The sequence below is a fragment of the Saccoglossus kowalevskii genome, chromosome 12 (assembly GCF_978046115.1).
Source record: "Saccoglossus kowalevskii chromosome 12, keSacKowa6.1, whole genome shotgun sequence".
Taxonomy (NCBI): domain Eukaryota; kingdom Metazoa; phylum Hemichordata; class Enteropneusta; family Harrimaniidae; genus Saccoglossus; species Saccoglossus kowalevskii.
In genome coordinates, this window is record NC_140652.1 from 18,818,459 (window position 1) to 18,841,124 (window position 22,666).

Genomic DNA, 22,666 nt, shown 5'->3' on the forward strand with positions numbered 1-22,666 from the left:
CATGACTTATAACTTGTCCCTATAGATTTGGTAGCCTAGGCGTAGTGAATACATGTATGATATACGTCTCAGATATTGAATTTGCTTTACTTCTGAAATTAAAATAAAATATTAAAATTAATTCATTACAATATTACCAGCAGTGAGTATCTAGTTATGCTATAATTAGAGAAGGTATACAATTCACTCACCTGTAAACATACTATGGCATGACTTATAACTTGTTCCTATAGATTTGGTAGCCTAGGCGTAGTGAATACATGTACGATATACGGCTCAGATATTGAATTTGCTTTACTTCTGAAATTAAAATAAAATATTAAAATTAATTCATTACAATTACATGCAGTGAGTATCTAGTTATGCTTTAATTAGAGAAGGTATACAATTCACTCACCTGTAAACATACAATGGCATGACTTATAACTTGTTCCTATAGATTTGGTAGCCTAGGCGTAGTGAATACATGTACGATATACATCTCAGATATTGAATTTACTTTACTTCTGAAACTAAAATAAAATATTAAAATTAATTCATAACAATTACAAGCAGTGAGTATCTAGTTATGTTTAAATTAGAGAAGATATACAATTCACTCACCTGTAAACATACAATGGCATGACTTATAACTTGTTCCTATAGATTTGGTAGCCTAGGCGTAGTGAATACATGTACGATATACATCTCAGATATTGAATTTACTTTACTTCTGAAACTAAAATAAAATATTAAAATTAATTCATTACAATTACAAGCAGTGAGTATCTAGTTATGCTTAAATTAGAGAAGGTATACAATTCACTCACCTGTAAACATACTGTGGCCATGACTTATAACTTGTTCCTATAGATTTGGTAGCCTAGGCGTTGTGAATACATGTACGATATACGTCTCAGATATTGAATTTGCTTTACTTCTGAAATTAAAATAAAATATTAAAATTAATTCATTATAATATTACCAGCAGTGAGTATCTAGTTATGCTATAATTAGAGAAGGTATACATTTCTCTCACCTGTAAACATACTGTGGCATGACTTATAACTTGTTCCTATAGATTTGGTAGCCTAGGCGTTGTGAATACATGTACGATATACGTCTCAGATATAGAATTTGCTTTACTTCTGAAATTAAAATAAAATATTAAAATTAATTCATTACAATTACAAGCAGTGAGTATCTAGTTATGCTTTAATTAGAGAAGGTATACAATTCTCTCACCTGTAAACATACTATGGCATGACATATAACTTTTACCCCTAGGGGGGGGGGGGGTGTCAGGCAAGCCACCGTTGAAATCTTTTAAAATTTGATTTCAAAGATAGTGTTTCAGCTTTAGTTCTGAAATTAAATTAAAATATTAAAATCATTTCATTAATATTACCAGCAGTGAGTATCTAGTTATGCTATAATTAGAGAAGGTATACAATTCACTCACCTGTAAACATTTCTAAGCTGTTCATCTGAGATTCGTTGAATAATTAGCTTTGCCAGGATCTTACTTGATACTGATAGGAAAGTGATCTCATGCCAAATGTTACAATCTCTTAGGTTGGCCTTCTTTTTGTCGTATATTCAATACTTCTTTGAATCTCCCAGCGAGCTTCTTGTTCTGTCACAGTTGTTGGGATCGACCCTGTTTGTCAGTGGTTCGACGCTTCTTGCCACTGACTATTTTGGTAAACTTATAAATCTTTCCTAGTACCCACTTCCTGATTGCCCCTTGCTTGATTAACAAGTTTTTCTGTGTATGCCCGCTTGGGAGCTCTGGTTTACTTTTGAATTGCTTTGTTGGTTTTTTGGTACTGTTTCTTGTATCTTTTTTTCAGCTATTCAGATTTTGTGTCGATTACTTGTTTCTCTAATGCTCTTCTGCTCTATATGGTTTGCAATATGTTTTTAGTCAACAACTCCTTCTTTTTCTTCTGCTTATACCCCAGACGAGATTCACTCGTTTGTTCCCATAAAGTACTAATATTGCTTGCATTTTGTTCTGTCTGATCCTTCATAACTACTAATGCCTGAAACCTGTTCATCATTTGAAACACAAATGAGACTTTCATCTTTGTAATTTGCCAACATCAAACTGTTGTCTGCCTGTCTTTTTGTTCCCTGTTTTTCCAAGCTTTGCTTTGAGCAGAGCTATGGTCCATTGACAAGGTAATATTCTCTACCAATATCAGCTCCACATTTAACCTAAACATCAATTAGTGAGTGTCTCCTGGTTATGTTAATCATCAGATCGTATAGCTGGTTTTATCCCTTCCGTTTGGAGAGTACTAGTTCAGTTTGTGGATGATTTTGTTTTGAAAAATGGTTCTCCCCAATTACTATACTTACTGGACTCTTACCCGTGGATCTTTCACGATCAGTGTTGTCATTTCCAACCTTGGCATTCAGGTCCTTCGTCACAATCTCCACGTCGTTTCTAGGTGTATGTTTCAAGGTTGGCTGTAGTTGTTCACAGAATCCTACCTTAACAGTATCATTACTATCATTCGTTGAGGCATAACACCGGATTATAGTTGCTTTGATGTGTTTCACTCTGAGTCTGATCGTATTAAGCCTACTATTGACAGGTTCCCACTTCATCAATTTGTCTGTACCCCTTTCTTAAGAATGATGGCTACTCCTTCCCTGTGGTGTTTGTCACCCCTGCCCGAGTACAATACTGTTTCCCCTTCTGCTAGTCCCAAGACTCCCTGATCCTGTTCATTTGCTTCACTTACTCCAAGTTCATCTAGGTTGTCATCTCTGCCGTTACATGTGCTAGTTTCCCTGTATCACACATTGCTCGTACATTTTAAAATCCTAGCTTAGTCTTAAGTTTGGCATTCATAGCTTCCACCTTCCTGCCATTAGCTTCCTCTCAGCTTTCACCATTGGCTTTCATTCAATCATATATTACTACTTTCATATGAACCACTACACTATTGCCACTACACTACTAGTATATATCCTTTTTTGACCACTTTACAAAATACATGTTCTTGTTGCTAAACAGTATATCACCTTGAATGATGAAACAGAAAGTATAGATAACGTCAGTTTTCTTACTGTCAATTTTTGTTCTTCGCAATGATGACCAGTGAGGATAATAAATCAGAAATCACAACAGGTCGCATGTTTTTGTGAAAGCTAAACTTATTATAAATTAGTGTGCATTAACTCACTATGTTTGTAAATGTGGACACATAATTCACCAACAGCACCTTAATCACTTGAGTATGAAATGTGCTAACACAGTGATCTGTGTCAATGAATAGTTGTGAATAATATATACCTGTGCAAGTGAATATTAGATTGTGGTGTGACTGACAAGCTCTATGAACCATTTTTTTTATTTCTGTTTGTTATATATGTATATATTGCCATGACAACTCACTTAGTGTTGAAAAAAATATTCGGCAGAAGGCTATGAGATGTGCCAACATCATTACTGGTGTCAAGATATAATAGTGAATAATATATATGTATTTGTGCTTTTTATCAATCATTATCATTCAAATGTTTCAAACAGAGTGGTGTAATTGCCATGACAATTGTACCAGTGAAGTTCTTATTTCGTGTGCTTACCCTGTAGAATTGATATGAGATGTGCCAACAGCGTGATCAATGCCCAATAATAGTAATGAATAATTACTGCAGTTAAATATTTGATTCTTTAAACTCTACGGGACGTGATGACAGGCTCTATGAGCCGTTTTATTTTATATATAGTACTTCTATAAAACTCTGACCAGTCAAATACTAATACAATATGCTTGCCTAGATAAATGGATATTAATGAGAAAATGCCTCAAGCTAAATTAAAATCAATGTATTGATAAAATGTTCAGCAAAAATATCTGGAAAAAATACCAGTTCAACACATGAAGTATAACACATGTGGCTCAATTTGGCTATACTATTTTTTATATATTTAACAACCAGATTGCAATTCATTCAATCATACAAATCATAAATGCCATCAAAAATATAAACCATCAAACCCGTTGTAAGGGGAGAATGTTGTCGTATAATTTCGACAAGTAAATTTCTTTCTGCAGTACCGAAAAATACGAAACAAAAGGATAATATCCTATATTATAATATATCGTATGCCAAATAATTCAATTATGATAATGTATTTAGTCTAACCGTGGCATCATTTCTGCGATATACTATTTTCCAGCCAGTAAATCACATACATAGTTGAAATTAAAATTAAAATATTAAACTTATACTGAATCTTTTGAAAATAAGTTACCATATACAAATTAATGTGTTCGATACTATATCATCTTTATATTTTACAATCCTTATCATTATATTTAATCTGTTTCGAGACATTTTAAACATTTATTTCAGAAGCCAATCTGATCAAAATACGATTCTGGTTGGCATATTTTTTATATATAATTACGATAATATTATTATTTATTTTAATTATTTTTTGACGTTACAATTAATTTGCTGCAAGGATGTTTTTTTTTCCGTGAAAGCCACAAAGATCTTAACAACCCGCATAGGAACTCTCGTTCCAGCAGTGATTGAACCAGGCAAATTACTCAGCCAATCACAGAGCGTCTTACAAAGCGGTGAAACTCATGTTTTGCGCAAGCGTATGTACTGCTGCAGTGTATTTATTTTTAGGTAGATTTATGCGTGTTTCGATGAATTTCGTAATTGTTACTGGAAAGCAATCATAGTTTTTTGCATACTTCGTATATTGTCTTGTTTGTAGCTGTTGTCCCACAGAGTAACTTTACGTTCGATGGCCGACTGGATATTAGCTTCTCAGACTACTATAGAACAAACCACAGGTGCTCGGAACGTTTCTTGGATTGTACAACATGACCTAAAGTAGGGTCGGCATAGTTAGTCAGTCGCTGGTACATTCGCCTACCACTCATATGCAATGCGTGATGGGTAAAATCCAGGTTAGACTAAACCCTGGTTTGTTTGATTACAAGCTACATTAAGACCAAACATAAACAAAGATCCAACTAATGTTTGATAAAACAATAAAGAACATCTCTTTATGCTATAGTCACAGAATTTTATTTGATTAAAAAGTTACCCCCCCCCCCAAACAAACGTGGCATGCATATGACCAATGCTCATCTGTTCTATAGTAGTCCGAGTTATCTTTCGACCCGTGTTATTGTCTTATTAAAAACCTAGTAATACACCGCTTGGGTAGTACTACTTATTTTTGCTATTTAATTTTAAGGTCTGTGAGAAGTTCGGTGTCGATCCCACACAGAAGAAGAGCAAAAATTGGCTATAAAGTATCTTTTAGAAAAAAAAATGTACTTGCAATTCTGCCAACTGGATATTGGAAATCCCTCATTCATCAAATGTTTTCAATGGTATTCCCAACTGATTGAGCAATCATAATTGTATAAACTTTGGTGTCCCCAATAAAAGACCTAATGAAATGACTTTAATAGAATTCTAATTTACTTCCCCCTGATAAAAAATAATTCAATTGATTAAAGTTTGTATTGTAATTAATGAAGTTTGTATCAAATGATGAAAACAAATTAATGTTAATGTGCTTTTTTTTCTTTAGATATCTTTCATCAGTAATTGTGGTTTGTCAGCAGCAACAATAACAGAATTACAGGTAAACCTTGATATTGACCTGTCAAAGATATATTTTTGGGTCGTCAGAGTCTTACTTAAAGAATACACAAAATATTGAAATATTGAAGGGAAAACATGGTAACAAGATCATTTTATTAGTGGTTGATGAAGTTCATACAGTTCCAAAGTGGTAAGTATATCGCTCATTTACAAGCTTTTTTAGAATTTCTGTTGTTTAAAGCCATCAAGATATCAAAACATAGGCGTCATGAAATATGCTACAAATTAAAGCGGGAGGATTGTCACCCGTTCACATGCAGGAATTGAGTCCCAAGCGATGATAAACAACACGTTAAAAAGGCTCATGGATAGATGCTTATTTGTAAACAATAACACGCTATGGCCATTTGACATACGCAGGTGATGACTCCCCATAACACGATAACAAATTGATTTGCCAAACTGCCCAATTTGTGACAGCTATGGTACAAATTAGTTAAATAATGCTTTACAAAAAAAATTCACAACCTTTCCCAGTTTCAAATCCCCAAGCCCCTAAAACAGAGGAACAATGAATTACCTATATTAAAATAAAATAATAATAAAATGAGTATCCTCATTTTTTCTCCTTACAGGGGAAAACCGACTATTGCAGGAGCAAATAGCAGGAATGTTAGAGAGCATTTTTCCCATTTAGGAGAACTACGATCCTTTTTTCCTGATGCGCAAGTACTTGCCTTGACTACAGTAGCATCCAAATTGTTACAGTCACAGATCACGGACAGTCTCTCTATTTCAGACGCTAACAATATAAATGTGTGTCCCAATAAAGCTGATGCTAGATATGGTGTTTTAAAAATTGTACGTGATATCTCCTCGACTATTTCCTGGATGGTTGATATGTTGAGAGAGGAAACTGACCAGTTTCCATGTACACTTGTCTACTGTTCATCGCTTGATTATACACCTAGTTTATATGATTACTTTAAAGGGGAATATACTGCCTCAATTTCTTACATTGGATGTACCAAAGTGAAACAGATTCTGTGAAATGACGAAAGTGTCATATTCAGAGTTGCGTATTATTTTTTGTACAACAGCTGTTGGAATGGGTATTGATTTTAAAAAAATCTCATCATGTTATTCACTATGGTCCTTCATTTAATATAGAGTCTTATGTACATGAATATAGGAGAGATGACAAACCATCTCATTCCGTTATTTTGTATCATTGTGGGATTTTACATAACAAACACCTTTTTATGCAACTATAGATGCCTTAAATAAGCCAGAACTTAGATGCTGCTCTTAAAAAAACAAAAATCTGATAATATTGGGAGCTTAAGCCACGAAATGTAGCCATGCATCGAAATTAACCACCTTTTAAAGGCTGCTGATATGACACACAGAATAGGAGGCCAGGTTGTTGTCCACTAATGGTAACACAATTGGGAACTGTTGCAATTGGACAGAAAGTGCCCAGTTGATGATTCATAATAACGACCTGAGTGGCATAGCCATGTTTTTATTTGGTGAATGTTACTTTTAAACTATCTACATAGCACCCTGGGTGTGGTGTAATATCAAGATCTATCTTTTGAGGAAAAAGTTACTTCCTCGGTGTGTGTACATGCGTAGAAAATGAAAAGGAAGCGTGCTTTCAATAACCATTTGTATAGGCTGATCCATCAATGTATGGCAAAGATACAACTAGAGAATGCAAAATGGAGCGTGATATTGGTAAACGGCTAACTATAGTGAGCTTTTGTTAATGCATGACTGTTAATAAATTGTTGACAACAAAAGTATCTGTCGGATACCAACACCCATATCTCTTGTGTTAATCATAAATGGCTGATCCAGTTGTGTGATTGTATTCGTTGAGAAGCCATCAATGTTAATGTCTTTAAAATTGGTCTCACTGACTGGAAATGTTAAAATTCGTGTGCAATGCTTGAGGTGGAGGTACAACGCCTGTCAAGCTCGTAGTAGTAACACCGTGCTGATGAGACCAAAGCAAACGTCAGTAATTTTGTCATATACCACTACTGACTTTCTCCCATGTATAGTTTGAAATGGGGGTTGGCCACTGATCTGCACGTGTTGCCAGTTGGTTGACATTTTTTGAAATCGATAATGAGAATCTTTCCAATTCATTTTATTTCCCGGAATGCGTGTGTGCCTTAAACCTGATGCATATGATACTCATTAATACCATCCTTCCAACACGACTCATAATATGCTTGTCACTACTTGATCGTTTATAAATATGTTTACCACTGCAGCATTGTTTGACAGAAACAAAATTGCCTGGTTTGACACGAGCCCAGCCAGACCTCAATTGCCAGTAAAGCAAATGGTAAAGCATTCCAAAAAATGTTATGTTGTGTGTAAAAATACTTGCCCAACTTCCATAAAACCAATGTAAGCCAAACAAAGTCCCAAGACCAGTATATACAGTCGCATTTCTGATTAACTGGGATGCAGAATCTGCAGGATAGTAGCTTATAATGAAGACAGCTTTTTCATTGAAGTGCAGCTGAAAATCTTGCCAAACAAGTAGAACTAATTTAGTACAGTGAGTTAGATGGCGACGATGATGAGGTTGAGTTAAGCCCAAGATTATACAAAAACACAACAGGGCCATGTTAACGAAAAACTATCATCCAAAATATGTAAAACTCCTGAATTATTTGAATGTCTAGACATCTATTCTAAAACATTGCTAAAAGCTTCAAAAATTCTGCATACCCCATTGCACACCCCATTGTTAAACATTTATCATAAAAGAAAAGTTATTGCCACTTAAACCCCGGACAATTATAATAAGATGGTGTCACAGTAATAATCCTGAATGCATATATGTTTCGCCAAGTAGCAACCATGAACAAATGATCGCCTAAACCGCATCATCCACTCGTGCATACTTAACTGTAGTTAGTCAGGTAGAATGTCATCATTAATGGAGTTACCATATGGCCAAGACAAATCAGTCTGAATTCAACACCAAATGATGAACAACGACATTTACTAAAAGTTGTTTTTTTTTTGTTTTTTTTTACAAAAGGCCCAGCAACCCTACCCAGCTATCTTTTTCTGCAACTTCACAACAACCCCTGGTCGCCCAACAGCTGATTTAGAAATAGGTAAATCAGGCGTTATGTTACCACAACTAAAGCCATCAATATGTCACTGAGCAAGAATAGAATTATACAAAGATAACCGTATTTGTAAAAAAATAAACATCCACTTGACTTGAATTGAAACTTGATGACACATTATAAAGCCGGCGGTGCTGATGCACAAATGATTAGAGACGCCTCGCATCTTACATGTAATAAAATTGCAGTCAAATTAAACAAATGAGCCCGTGACAAACTACAAATTCAAACCGCTTCTAAGAATGAAATTCAAATGATATACCACAAAATAACAGTCATTTAAATCTTGAAAGTATTAAGGATAAAGAGTATACTAGGTGTAGAGGAGATTAATACAAATTGGCAATAGTCCAACAATTTACCATACTCAGAAAAATGACTTATATTTCTGTGCTATCTGCCCTAAAAAAGTGATGTCACACCACGAGCATGGATAATTGAATAACACTACGCACATCAGTCCCGTAGATGGCGCACTAATTCTACTTTGGGCGCAAAGAATTGTATAGGGTTATGATGGAAGCTGGAAAACACCCAATTATATTTTAAACACAACTGATTATAATGTTTCGATTACAGTGTGAGAATTGCCTTACGGATCATTGACTGTTTTCCCAGGAGGTGGTAGGTTGGGAAGTTTATTTTGGTTCAGCGGAATATTTAGAATGATACACATTTGAATATTATTACCGACAAATAAATGAATATGGAAACAAGTCCAATCCTATTAACACACAACGCTAGTTTTTTGCTTTGCGCTGACGACTGAACCATAAATTGTGAATGTTACTTCTATATATATATTTGAGATATTACCGAATCCGATAAAAAACTGAAATAAATACGTAAAACAACAGTGAAGTATAAAACGATAAGTTGGCACATGCGCACTTTTTTCATACAGGCAGTGTCTGTATCTAATGCCACTCGACTGGATATCTGTGTTCAAAAGAAATCTTTTGTTGTTGCTTTGTTATGTTTAACATCACTTAATCCGTTATCTATCCACCCATTTACGTGACAATTTTATCTTAATAGTGGAAATCCGTTGTCAATAATCTAAATAATAATTACAACGTCATCGGTATTCAATTTCTTTTCTTACTCACAAGTCTCACTGTGACTACCCCAGACCATTAATCAAAACGGTTAGGCAGAGTACACTCTGATCCTTTGGATTTCCTGTTTGCATTACTATCTTGTAATGCTAGGCCAAACTATTACAATAGAACAAATAAAAAGCATTCTAAAATAACATACTAATACGCAATTGATTCTGGATTCATTGATCCGGGGAAAATATAATTTGTAATAAATATGCAATAACTACTTAGCGTAGAGGAAAAAGCAATAAAAATGTGATCATTTTCCGTTTGAAAAAAAAACGAGCGGTTGGAAAAAAAACGAAAAATACGGGCGGTGCGCGATTGAATATTGTAGCCAGTTTATACCTGAAAAGCAGTCGTCAAATACATTGGTAGTTGGTAGTTGGTAGTTCACTCGGGGAGTTGTTCTAAAAGTTATCAGCCACCACCCATTACGAGATAAATGTTAAATCCTATTGATTTAGTACTTGAGCTGACTGATGAGCCTTGTCGAATAATCAGTTGTAAGGCTAATTTTTCACATGGTGTATCTTTATATTAGACCCGATGGTATTCTCATGGGAACAAGAGGTTGCTACTGAAAAAAAACAGTACTAAATGTAATGATAAGTACAAAGGCCAATCTATCATTCAGCAATGTTGTTTCTGAATTGGAAAATGTATTTACACTCCTTTTGTCAGTAACATACTGTAACTTTATAATATTTGAATTGCATTGCTGGTATGTTGTTATAAGAATATCGGTAATACATGACATGCAAACACAGATGTCATGTGACGTTTATGATTGATTTTGTTATTTTAGAAATAGTGGAACTCCATTATTTTTGACATTTTTCGTAACAAAGTATACATTTTTGGACTGACGCGTACGCTTTCAAATATAAATATGGATTGCGTTAACATAAGAAGCAAATACACATTGACTATGGTCATTATATTTATTCAGTTCAACTTGTTATTACTAAATATCAACACATAACACACTATAATATTATCTACACTAGTTAATGAATGCTTTGAACTGGCGTTAGAGTGGTCCATTCCTTTCATTATTATTTTCCAAGTCCTTGTCTTTTTACTAGAAAACACATGTTGGCACAACTGTTAATAATGTATTCATATTAATTAGAACAAAACACACATTCACACGTTATACACATTAAAAGCTACATTAGAATCTACGAAATTTAGCTGCATGCAATGTTGAGTTAATGCATTTTTTTTCAATTTGATTTTATTCACCCGCATAACTTAGATCGATATCTGACATCAATTACATAAAAGAAATTAAAATGAAATTAAAATCGTCAATCCATGTATATAGTAACTCCATTTATCAAACATGTCATAGTGGAAATACAGATAGGAAGCACATTTTGAGTTATGTCAACAACTGGCTATTTACCTAGGTCATCTAATGCTCTCTCCTTTGTCACACCATGCATGGGAAGAAACATACAATCAGATTACTCAATTTAGATGCATGACTCGAAGGAAATCTGAGCCTGTTTACATAAATACATTTCCGAGGAATATGTACAAAAGAAATTATGAAGTAGCGCGTATATATGATATATTGCGGTTGATCATCATTATTGACTTACAAAACGTTTCTCTGGTAATTGAGCCGAACCTCCGTCGCGCTTTCCCCAATGTCTCTCTATTGAACAAAAGTGGACAAAACTGTTACCCATGTATCGATACAAAGAAGCACACAATAAATATATTATGTTAAACATATAAAATTACATTCGAAACTACGAAATTAAATGAACGCTTACAACTCATTCATTCAAATTAGGATCACTATAAATAAATGCTCAAAGAAATATGTATCAAACCTTGTCTGGAAGCATCGCCTTTAGAACCCTGTTGAGAATAAAACAAATTGATGTGTAATTCTTATTTTTGGATTAATATTGCCACATTGAAATATTTCCGGATTGTCAATCCTTTAATGTGTTAACATGGGTAATTAAATCGTTTAGATAAAATGATCTGAGCAATTCAAATTAAAGCATATTAATGGAAAACTATATATTTTCCGAAAGCTGAAATATCAGGAGAATTAGATACTAGTAATGCATGATTTGCAAAGATTGTTTACATATTGGTCATGCGCCTGGAGATTAACTGGATCCTGTCAAATAAATAATTATAAAAGGTCTGCCCAGGCGATTTGACCATTTGATTAGGGCTTTTCAGAATAATTTGGCAATGAAAGGTTGTTATAAAGTGCCAATGAACAATTATATGTGATGATTTTTCTAATAATAATTATAAATACTAATTATTTCTTTAAACAATAAGTCACTAATGCAAAATATGGCAGCAAAATTCTGCCCATCGACACCTTTATTGATTGATATTCCTACAACAATTGCTGTTATTCTCAAGCGCATACTGTGGGAGGAAGTACTGCTAACTTTTTTCTTGAAAATGTAAAAACAGTGAAGATGTGTGTACTGGGAATGCGAAAAAAAAAATAACCTTCATGTTCATCGTTGTGAAATTGTTATATTTAATTAATATTAGGGTTGTGCAAGCATTTGTCATGTTTTTGTGTTTTTTTACAAAAATAAACTGCATGATGAGTGAAATCCGCGAAAATCCGTCAGTGTTTGTTAATATCAATTGCACTGGTTCGTAAAAATGACGCCATATTTACTCATTAATTAAAATGCTTTGTCATGCTAAACATGTTGTTTTGATGGACTCAAAGTGAGTAAGAGTCATCATACGTATGTATTTACTCATTATTTAATCACAATTTAGTTAATTAAACGTTTAGGTGAACCAAACCATCAATAGCTTTAAGTTTGAATTATCAATGCCGTTAGTATGACAAAACTTTGGACATTTTCGTTTCGTTTTGACTGAAGTTACAACTACGCTGACTATCACGTTCCAGAGAATTACATTTCCTGCGCAGTCACCAAAATTAACATAATGACGTGATTACGACATGCAAAGCCTATCTGTCGGGTCTAATACATTGTTGAGGTTGCTGCGTAATAAACATCGGTTCTTGTCACCGAGGAATGAGAAGATAAACGAAAAACTGAAACAATCAGCCGTAAAAAGGAGATGTACAACAAATAGTGAAGTTCCAACAACGGTATCTGCAAAATAAACGCTTGTATAAACATATATCATGTACAAAGACGAAACACTTTCGTTGACACTTGAAGGGGACAAAGAATAGTCAGTTTTGCGTGAAACATACCGTTCAAAACAGACCTGGCACGTTGCTCATACATTTACAACATTTAATTTGAAAATGAGCTCATAATATCTACAATGACTAGAAGGCGGTAAAGAGTAGCCGGTGTAACGACTGATACACTAGTTTTGAGACCAGAGACGCATCACTTCTGTAGCCGCTGTCACATCGTTTGCCTGTGACAGTGCAACAAAAACATTATGAATAATTAACGTTAGCACTGGGTTTGAATATTCATTACAGTAATGAACTCCTGGTGCAACAAATCAAACGTTGTCAAAAATCATTCAAAAAGATATATACGCTTGCTGGTGACTGATAGCCGTGCAAACAGAATCAGGCGGCTATCTGTGTGGCCTTGTGTTTCATGCAAAAATTGCCCTGTCAATTTAACGCAAAATACTCATCAGCGATCAGCACCGGCGCCTTAAGAGTACAGACTTGGACTATTTTTAAACCATTGTTGCGACAGGAAGGCTCCACTCATCTCGTCGACCATAGAATTAGTAAAGTGGTCAAGTGCTTGACCAACCTAAGTCGTCAATTCACGCACGAAGTAGACGCTTGTAGAGAATGAATTTACATAGCGGACGCAAGCCGATTCGACTCTAGCTGTCGAACTCTTTCGGTATTATTGCTTATCATAGATATTTACAATATTTATTTAATCTTCGATGAATATTAATTGACTATATACTTATACAGCACAACACATTTATTGTTGTAATTTAATGAATCATAATTGCGACGATCGCCGGTGATCCCAACTACTCGATGTAATCGGTAAAGTGAACAGCATAAACGCACACTGAAAACATCAAGTTGAATGGCGATATTGATGGCGAATTAATAGGATACATTTTTGTTAAACGTGTCTAATTAATAGAGTTCAAATAATAATTTAGTTTTTGAAATTTAAATTAATCAATCTTCTGTGCCGAATAACTCCATACAAAAGTGGCGTCTACTAAAATCTGAAACAGGATTTAATTATTGACTGTATCCAAATAGTCGGACACATTTCTCTTCACTCATGGGTTCGAAATACTTGATTAGGACAACTTCTCTTCTTTTGCATTTAAAAAAATGTGGCTTGGCCCTTGAAAGAACAATAGATGTTGGTTTTGCGTACGCCTTTCCAATAATGAATATGTGTATGCAAAAACTACTGACACTAACGGTAGAACTGAAACTTATAATGGGCTTTTATTTTCAATAGCAAACACCCACGCTGTATAGACAACAAATTACTCAAAGAAACTTATTATATTTATTATATTGTTAACAATCTGTGACAATTTGTCTGGCAGATTGCTGTGTCTCTAAACTTTACGTCTACAATAACATTGGTACCATTTTTCTTGTACTGTACTGAAATTGTACACTAAAAAGAAGTGATGTACTGATTATTAAAAAAACACATGAACATTTGACGACATCGCGGCTCTTGATTTCAAATGATAATTCAATGCAACCCGGATCTCATGATGAAACATTGAATTAGGTCGTACTTCATACATTCTCAAGTAAAATGTTACAGTATACGTTAGTTATAGATTATTTTAAATTTCCTTACTAGATAGTTTATTGCCTTGAATGATAGCAAATAGATTTTATACAATAGAACTGTACTTACTTTCAAATGATTTTCTGCACCCTTAATATTGATGACCAGTAAGAATAATAAAGCAAAAATCATCACAGGACGCATGTTTGCTGTAATGGCTGAAATTATAAATAATATGAAAATTGTGTGCATTTGCTCAGTGTGGTTGTAAACTTGAAAACGTAATTCACCAACAGCTTTAAATATGGACATGTAATTTATCAACAACACATTACTCACTTGTGTATGAGATATACGAACACTGACCCGTTCCAATGAATAGCAGTGATGATTGTGTACCTGTGCACGTAATTTCAAACACAGTGGCGTGATTGACAGACTCTATCAAGCGTTGTTTTATTTCTGTATGTAGTATTTTTATATATTGCCAGGGCAACTAGTAACAGTACATCAATCAAATAACAACTCTGTTCAGTGGAATACCTATAGAATGTGCTTGCCCAGTGAAATAAATAGTTAGATGAAAATGATTGTTTTATGGACAATTTTATTCTTTATCTATAGAACGATCAGCGAAAATATTTGACAAAAATACCAGATCAACACATGAAGAATAATATATGTGGCTAATTTGTGCTGCACATTTGGGTATATTTAGCAGGCCGAATGCAGTTCATTCAACCATACAAATGCCAGCAATAAATATACCACCACAGTATTTCATACAATCAAAACACGTCATATAATATTCCTGTACTATAAATAATAAAATAAAATGAAAAAAATATCGTATGCCAAATAATTCAGCTATATCAAAATAGTTGTTTGTTGAATATATCTGTAATACCATTCATATATGTGATATTATTTTATAAAATTATTTCATCATCAAAAGTACAGTTTCTGTAATTAATGTATATCATTGTGTAATATATTTTTAATCCATTGGACGACACATTTTCCGTCCAAAGTGTTTCATTGAAATATTCTTTTGAAAATTATGTACATCATTTTTTTCTGATCTTGTGCAATGGTTTGGAAAATTGTGAAATAAATTACACAGGATTGATTGATATGAATAATTGATATCACACTACGCACGTTAGTACCGTTGATGGCGTACGAATTCTACTCTGGGCGAAAGAACTGTACAGCGTTGCGGTGGACACTGGAAAACGCCCGATCTTATTTAAACCCAGCTGATTATTATGTTTCGATTACAGTGAGATATTAACTATATGAATCTTTGACTGTTGTGACGAATTGGATAAAAAACTGAAATAAATAATTAGAACAGCAGCGAAGTATAAAATAGTAAGTGAGCACATTCACACATTTTCATGCAGGCAGCATCAGCATCTAATGCTGCTCAACTGGAGATCGTTGCTAAAAAAAAAATCCCTTTTTATTGCGATGTACACAAGACGATGAACAACTTTTTTTTGTTATGGCAGCATTTCACCCATTATCGATCCACCCATAGACGTGACCATTTTATCTCCGTAGTGAAAATATGTTCTAAATAATCACAACGTCATCGGTATTCATTTTCTATTCTTACTCACAAGCCACACTGTGACAACTCAAGACCATTCATCAAAACGGGTAGTCAGGGCACATACACTCTGACCCTTCCTTTGAACTTTCTGTTTGCAATACTATATGGTAATGCTAGGCCAACTATTACAAGAGACCAAATAAAAAAGCATTCGAAAATAGCGTACTAATACACAATCGATTCTGGATTGATTGACCCGGAAAATGACCTTTGTAATAAATATGCAATAATCGTTTTAACTAAGTGTGGAGGAAAAAGCAATAAAAATGTGATCGTTTTCCGATTGAAAAAAAAAAAAAAACGTGCGGTCGTAAATTAATCGACTAAAAAGAGATAAAAGCGGGCGGTGCGCAATTGAATATTGTAGCCCGTTTATACATGTAAAACAGCCGTCAAATGATGAGTTGATAGTACACCCGGTGAGTAGTCCTGAAAGTTATCAGCCACCACCCTTTACAAAGAAAACGTGAAATCCTATTGATTTAGTACTTGAGCTGACAGATGAGTCTTGTTGTTAGCATAATTGTTCATATGGTGTATCTTTATTATATTAGAACCAATGAAAAACTTAATTTGTTGCCCACACTCAAGCTAAGTAGAATGAGCTACGTCCTTACTTTTTTCATCATGAAATGTAGGGTGTGATACTTTTTGCGGAAGGTATTAAAAAAAAACAGTTTTTTGCTGTTGCCATGAATACATTTGTCAGAATTGTTCAGATATTACATATAGTAACGTTGTGCCCACACTCAAGCTGAGTAGAATGAGCTATGTCTGAGGTGTTCCTAAATTTGTAGGAGGAGATACATCTTGCGCGAAGCTATCCAAAAATCAGCTATGGCAACGGTGCGCACATTTTTTTCAGATTTGTCATTATCACAAGGGTGAAGGTGTAACCTCCGTGCTAAGTTTGAGCGAAATCGGCCATGCCAAAGAAATCACAGAAGAACTAATACGTGTGGAAATCACACAGAAACACAAAAGTGATTTTAAGGGCATTCCTAGTGGCGCGAATCGCCAATACCATGTTCATTTGCATATTGACCGTACAAATACCAAAAACATTATTGCATGGGTGATATGCAAATTAGTTTTAGTCAAAACAGGTGACTGCCTAGTAGTACCATTACTGTTGTTCAAATTTCATTTCACTCGGCAAGTATATTCATGTACCCAAGGGTAAAATATCGTAATTCTAATTATTGTTTATTTCTGCCATGTTTCGTAAAAAGCTACTCATAAAAGGACTATTGTGCTCTCAGACCTCGTTTGCATATGGGGTGTGGAAATACCGATTTTGATTTCACGGACGAATCAAAATAAACTGCATTACATATGTAATAAGTTGGAATACTGTAAACACTTTTCCGCTTAAATAAATTCCAGTGAAAATGCCATTTGCCTCTTATTCTATTGAGACTTGACACAGCATAGTGAAAATTAATTGAAATGTAACAAATTATACTGTACATTTGTGTATATTTAGCAGGCCGAAAGCAGGTCATTCATCAATACAAATGCCAACAATAAATATACCAACACAATAATTCATACAATTAAAACACTCCATATAATATTCCCCGTAAACAATAAGATAATATAAAGAAAATATTGTATGTCAAATAATTCAACCATATTAATGTACTTATTAATGTTGAATATTTATAATACTATTCATAAAGTGATAATATTTATTAAAATTATTTCTTCATTAAAAGTACGGTTTCTGTAATAAATGTATATTATTGTGCAATGCATACATTTAATCCTTTAAACGCTAAGATTTGCCGTTCAAATTTTGTACATAACTTGGTTTCAAAGGTCTGACAAATTGTGAAATAAATTACATAGGATATATTCCGTGATTGATATGTGTGTCAGTTTATTTCTCTACTCATGCTATTACATTTGAATGTTCACCCCAACTGAGATCAATGAGTGTCAATAATAAACATTGACCCAGCAACCAATCAACACCCACCACAAAATTGCATCCATAATTGAGTAGCCAATGGGTACATACCCCGAGCAATGGAATAACAAAATGTGGAATAAATTACACTGGATTATGACATGTGTATCCCTTTATTTCACCTCGTGCCACATATTATATTAAGTGCTTTTAAACCAATCAGATATATTGTGGAAAATTACATAACAAATAACTTTTCATACTTTTAAATATAGATACTCGATTGAAAGAATGGCCGTTTAAAATAACACGAATAATTCTGTATACAAATTTCAACTCTGTGCATGGCGACTTCAAACAAGTGTACTTTTGGTTAATCTCACGCAGAAATATTTTTTATAACTGTATGAATGTGCGAGAATTTTGGGAATCATTACCCGAATTAGGATACCCCAGTTGTAATATGGGTTAAGTGAACACATTGCTTAATAAGCGACAAAGTTATTACAAAATCTTGAATACAATGTAACATATCCAGTTAATTGAATAAACAATAAAGTTTTTCTAAAGTTTCTAACTTTTGACTAAAACACACACATTGTGTTAGCCCCAAACTATGTAGAAAACATTTTCTGAAAAAGTGAGAAGATACCTATCACCAGGGTTGACATAAGGGTTGCCCATGTAAGCCCACCAACGATATAGGAAAAACAAATACAGCACATGATAGTAGCTTTACAGTTTAAATGCATCGGATTTGCCCCGTTCCAGACTTATGATTTGTGTCTCAAACAAGCCATAACTTTAATGCAGCTCTTATACCAAAATCTGATAATATTGGGGGCTCAAGCCACAAAATGTAGCTCTGCATCGAAGTTCAGTCAACATAAAGTAATCACTTGTTATAGGCTGTTGATCTGACACACAGAACAGGAGGCCAGCTGTCTACACAGCACCCCGGATATGGTGTAATATCAATATATATTTTTTGTGGCAAAAGTTACTTCCTCGATGTATGTACATGCGTAGAACATGAATAGGAAATATATCTTTATAACTGATCCATCAATGTTTGGCAAAGATCCAACAAGAGAATGCGAAATGGAGCATGATATCAGTAAACGGTTAACTATAGCGAGCGTTTGTTTACGCGTGGCTAATTTGTTAATTTGTTGAATCTGTCGGATTCAAACACCCTCGAGTCTTGTGTTAATCATAAATTGCTTATGAAGTGGTGTGATTGTATTCGCTTAGAATCCGTACATGTGAATTTCTTTAAAAATAGACTCAGTGACTTACAATGTTAAAATTCTTGTGTAATACTTGAGGAAAAGGTGTAATGCCTGTCAAGCATGTTTGTAGTAACACCGTGTTGATGCGACCAAAATCGACGTCAGTAACTCTGTCATATACTACTGACCTTCTCCAATATATCGTTTGAAATAGGGATTGGCCACTGATCGATAATGAGAATCTTTCCAATTACATTTCCCGGAATGTGTTTTTGCTTGTACATGATGTATCGTACACACTAATACCATCCTCCTAACAACAGTCACAACATCATTGTCGCTACTTGATTGTTTGTTAAATATGTGTACCACTACAGCATTGTTTGACAGAAACAAAATTGCCTGGTTTGACATAAGCTCACTCCAGAACTCAATTGCCAGTAGAGCCAGTAAGGCATTCTAAAAAATGTATGTTATATGTAAAAAAAAAACTTTCCCAACTTAAACCAATGTGAGCCAAACAGAGTCCCAAGACGATTAGACACAGCCGCATCTCTGATTACGAGGGATGCAGTCTGCAAGATAGTGGCTCACGATGAAGAAAAATTTTCAATTGAAGTTGAGCTGAAAATCTAATTGTGATTAACAGTGATTAATATGGCGAAGATGATGAGGTTCAGTAAAGCCCACAATGTTTTAATTACGCAACAGTAGCTGGGACATGTTAACGAAAAAAATACTATCCAAAATAATCAGAACTCATGCATAATGTGAATGTTTAGACATCTATTCTAAAGCAGTGCTAAAAGTTTGAAAATATCTGCATACCGCATTGTTAAATAATTATCATAAAAGAAATTTATATGCCGATATATATCAAGTAACAAATAGTATGATCGCCTGAACAGCATCATCCACTCGTACATATTTAAGTGTTGTTATCTTAGGTAGAATGTCATCATAATGGAATTACCATGTGCCAAATTATAAATTAGTCTGAATTCACCCTGTACTTTCTTGGGGACAACACCAATTGTGAACAATGAAATTTATTAAAAGTTTTTTTCCCCAAAAGGCCCAGCATGACTCTTCGGTATATTTACCACATACCCAGGTCCAGCAACCCGACCCAGCTATCTCTTTCAACAACTTTACAACAACCCATGTTCGCCCAACAGCAGATTTAGGAATAGGTAAATTAGGCGTTATATTATTCAATAGAAAACCACCACTGAATCCATCAATATGTCACTGAGGCAGAATAGAATCATACCAGGATAATCGTATTTGTAACTGCGATCCATGAAAATAAACATCCATTTGACACATTATATTGACGATAGTGCTCATGCACAAAGGTTTTGAGACGCCGCACAAAAGATGGTTCTAAAATAAGAAACGTTGTTATATTTTGGCTGGGCACAACGCAAATCTCACATGTGATAAAAGAGCAGTCAAATTGAATCGGCGGCAAACTACAAATTCAACCGGCTTCTAAGAATGAAATTTAATAATGATCTACCACAAAATAACAGTCATTTAAATCTTGGTAGTATTTATGTTAAGGAGTGTACCAGGCGAAGAGGAGAATAATACAAATGGGCATTATGCAAACTATTTACCAGACTCCGAAAAATCACTCACATCAATCCTGTTGATGGCGCACTAATTCTACTCTGTGCGAACTCTATAGGGTTATGATGGACGCTGGAAACGCCCAATCATGTTTTAAACAAAACTGATTATTATGTTTCGAATACAGTGAGAGATTTACTATCGTCCAGGAGATGGTAGGATGCGAAATTTATTTTGGTTCAGCAGATTATTTAGAATGATACACATTTGACTATTATTACCGACAAATACATGAATATGGAATCAGTTACAATCCTAATAACACGTGCGAACTAGTCTCTTGCTTTGCACTGACGACTGAACCATGAATTGTGAATGATACTTCTATGTATATTTTTTGAGATATTACCGAACAACAGCGAAGTTTAAAATGACAAGTTGGCACATTCACATATTTTTTATACAGGAAGCGTCAGTATCTAATGCCGCTCGACCGGAGATCTGTGTTGAAAAAAAAAATCTATTTTGTTGCGATGAACGATGAACAACTTGTTATGTTATGGCAGCACTTCACCCATTATCGATCCGTCAATGGAGGTGACAATTTTATCTCATTAGTGAAAATATGTTGTCAACATTCTAAATAATAACAACGGCATCGGTATTCGTTTTTTATTCTTACTCACAAGCCACACTGTGACTACCCCCTGACCATTCATCAAAACGGGTAGTCAGGGTACACGCTGACTCATCCTTTGGACTTCCTGTTTGCAATACTATATGGCAATGCTAGGCCAACTGTATATTATAGTATAGTACTAGATTGTATATTTCAAGAAATATTTTCACTTTTAAATTGTGGATCATCAAATAAGAATAATATGGCGAAAACACAGTACAATGTGCAAACGTGTATTATTACAGAAAAAAACAAAACAATAAACCTAAACTTTCTTTCTGACAATTCTATTAAAATCAATTTCAATGTATTTTTCCTATTTCTTTACATAGTCATACTAGTAGCAAAATCATTATAGAACAATATGTATTTTTCGCTTATAAAAGTGGACAACTGTAAGAATATGTCACGAGAATTAAGAAAATAGAAAAATGCACAAAACCCAAAATAGTTGCACATGTATTGTTTACTGAAACTTTGAACATCATATTTATTTTGCACATGCGTGGTACCAGCACTGTTGATATCAGTCACTTGTCGTGTTACAGATTCATGACAAGGAGTAGCAAAATATGTAAATATGTTGATTTGCAGTGACTTTGGCCTTTTGTCTTTCATCTGGCTTTTTAATAGGAAGACTATGTTTCAAAAACGTAGTTCCAGACATTTCGCACGCTCAATATTTGCCTCTCAAAATGTATAGGTGTTTTCACATAAATTGCAATCAATATCCAATAATCAATGAATAGTTATATATATAATACGATTATTTTATTTAGTCACTATTTAGGCATTGTGTATTGAATATGTACTCAGTGTACTGAAGCTGAACTAACACTTTTTCAGTTGTTGTTCGGGTGCATAAAAATGAAAAAAAAAACTAAGGCAGCAATGGAAGGAAGGAAGCTAATAATGTATACTATAAGACCAAGATAAATGAGCAGTTGTAGCATCGATGAAATCGGAATTTGCGTTCCTGATTAAGAATAACTGCGCAGGTAAGCATGTTTTTTTTCAGTAAATTATTACTCATAGCGCAAATCATCAATGAATTGTGAAAATCCCCAAGTTTAACA

At 34.3% G+C, this 22,666-nt stretch overlaps 1 long non-coding RNA gene across 1 annotated transcript; it reads right to left on the bottom strand.

Moving 5' to 3' along the window:
* Nucleotides 1-10,768: 10,768 nt before the first annotated feature.
* On the bottom strand, nt 10,769-15,017 carry LOC144363526 (uncharacterized). The gene is made up of 6 exons (XR_013422741.1): nt 14,914-15,017; nt 14,704-14,792; nt 11,686-11,713; nt 11,449-11,504; nt 11,250-11,271; nt 10,769-10,922 (listed from the first exon to the last, which is right to left on the bottom strand). It is a non-coding gene; the product is annotated as an uncharacterized LOC144363526 (long non-coding RNA).
* Nucleotides 15,018-22,666: the final 7,649 nt, after the last annotated feature.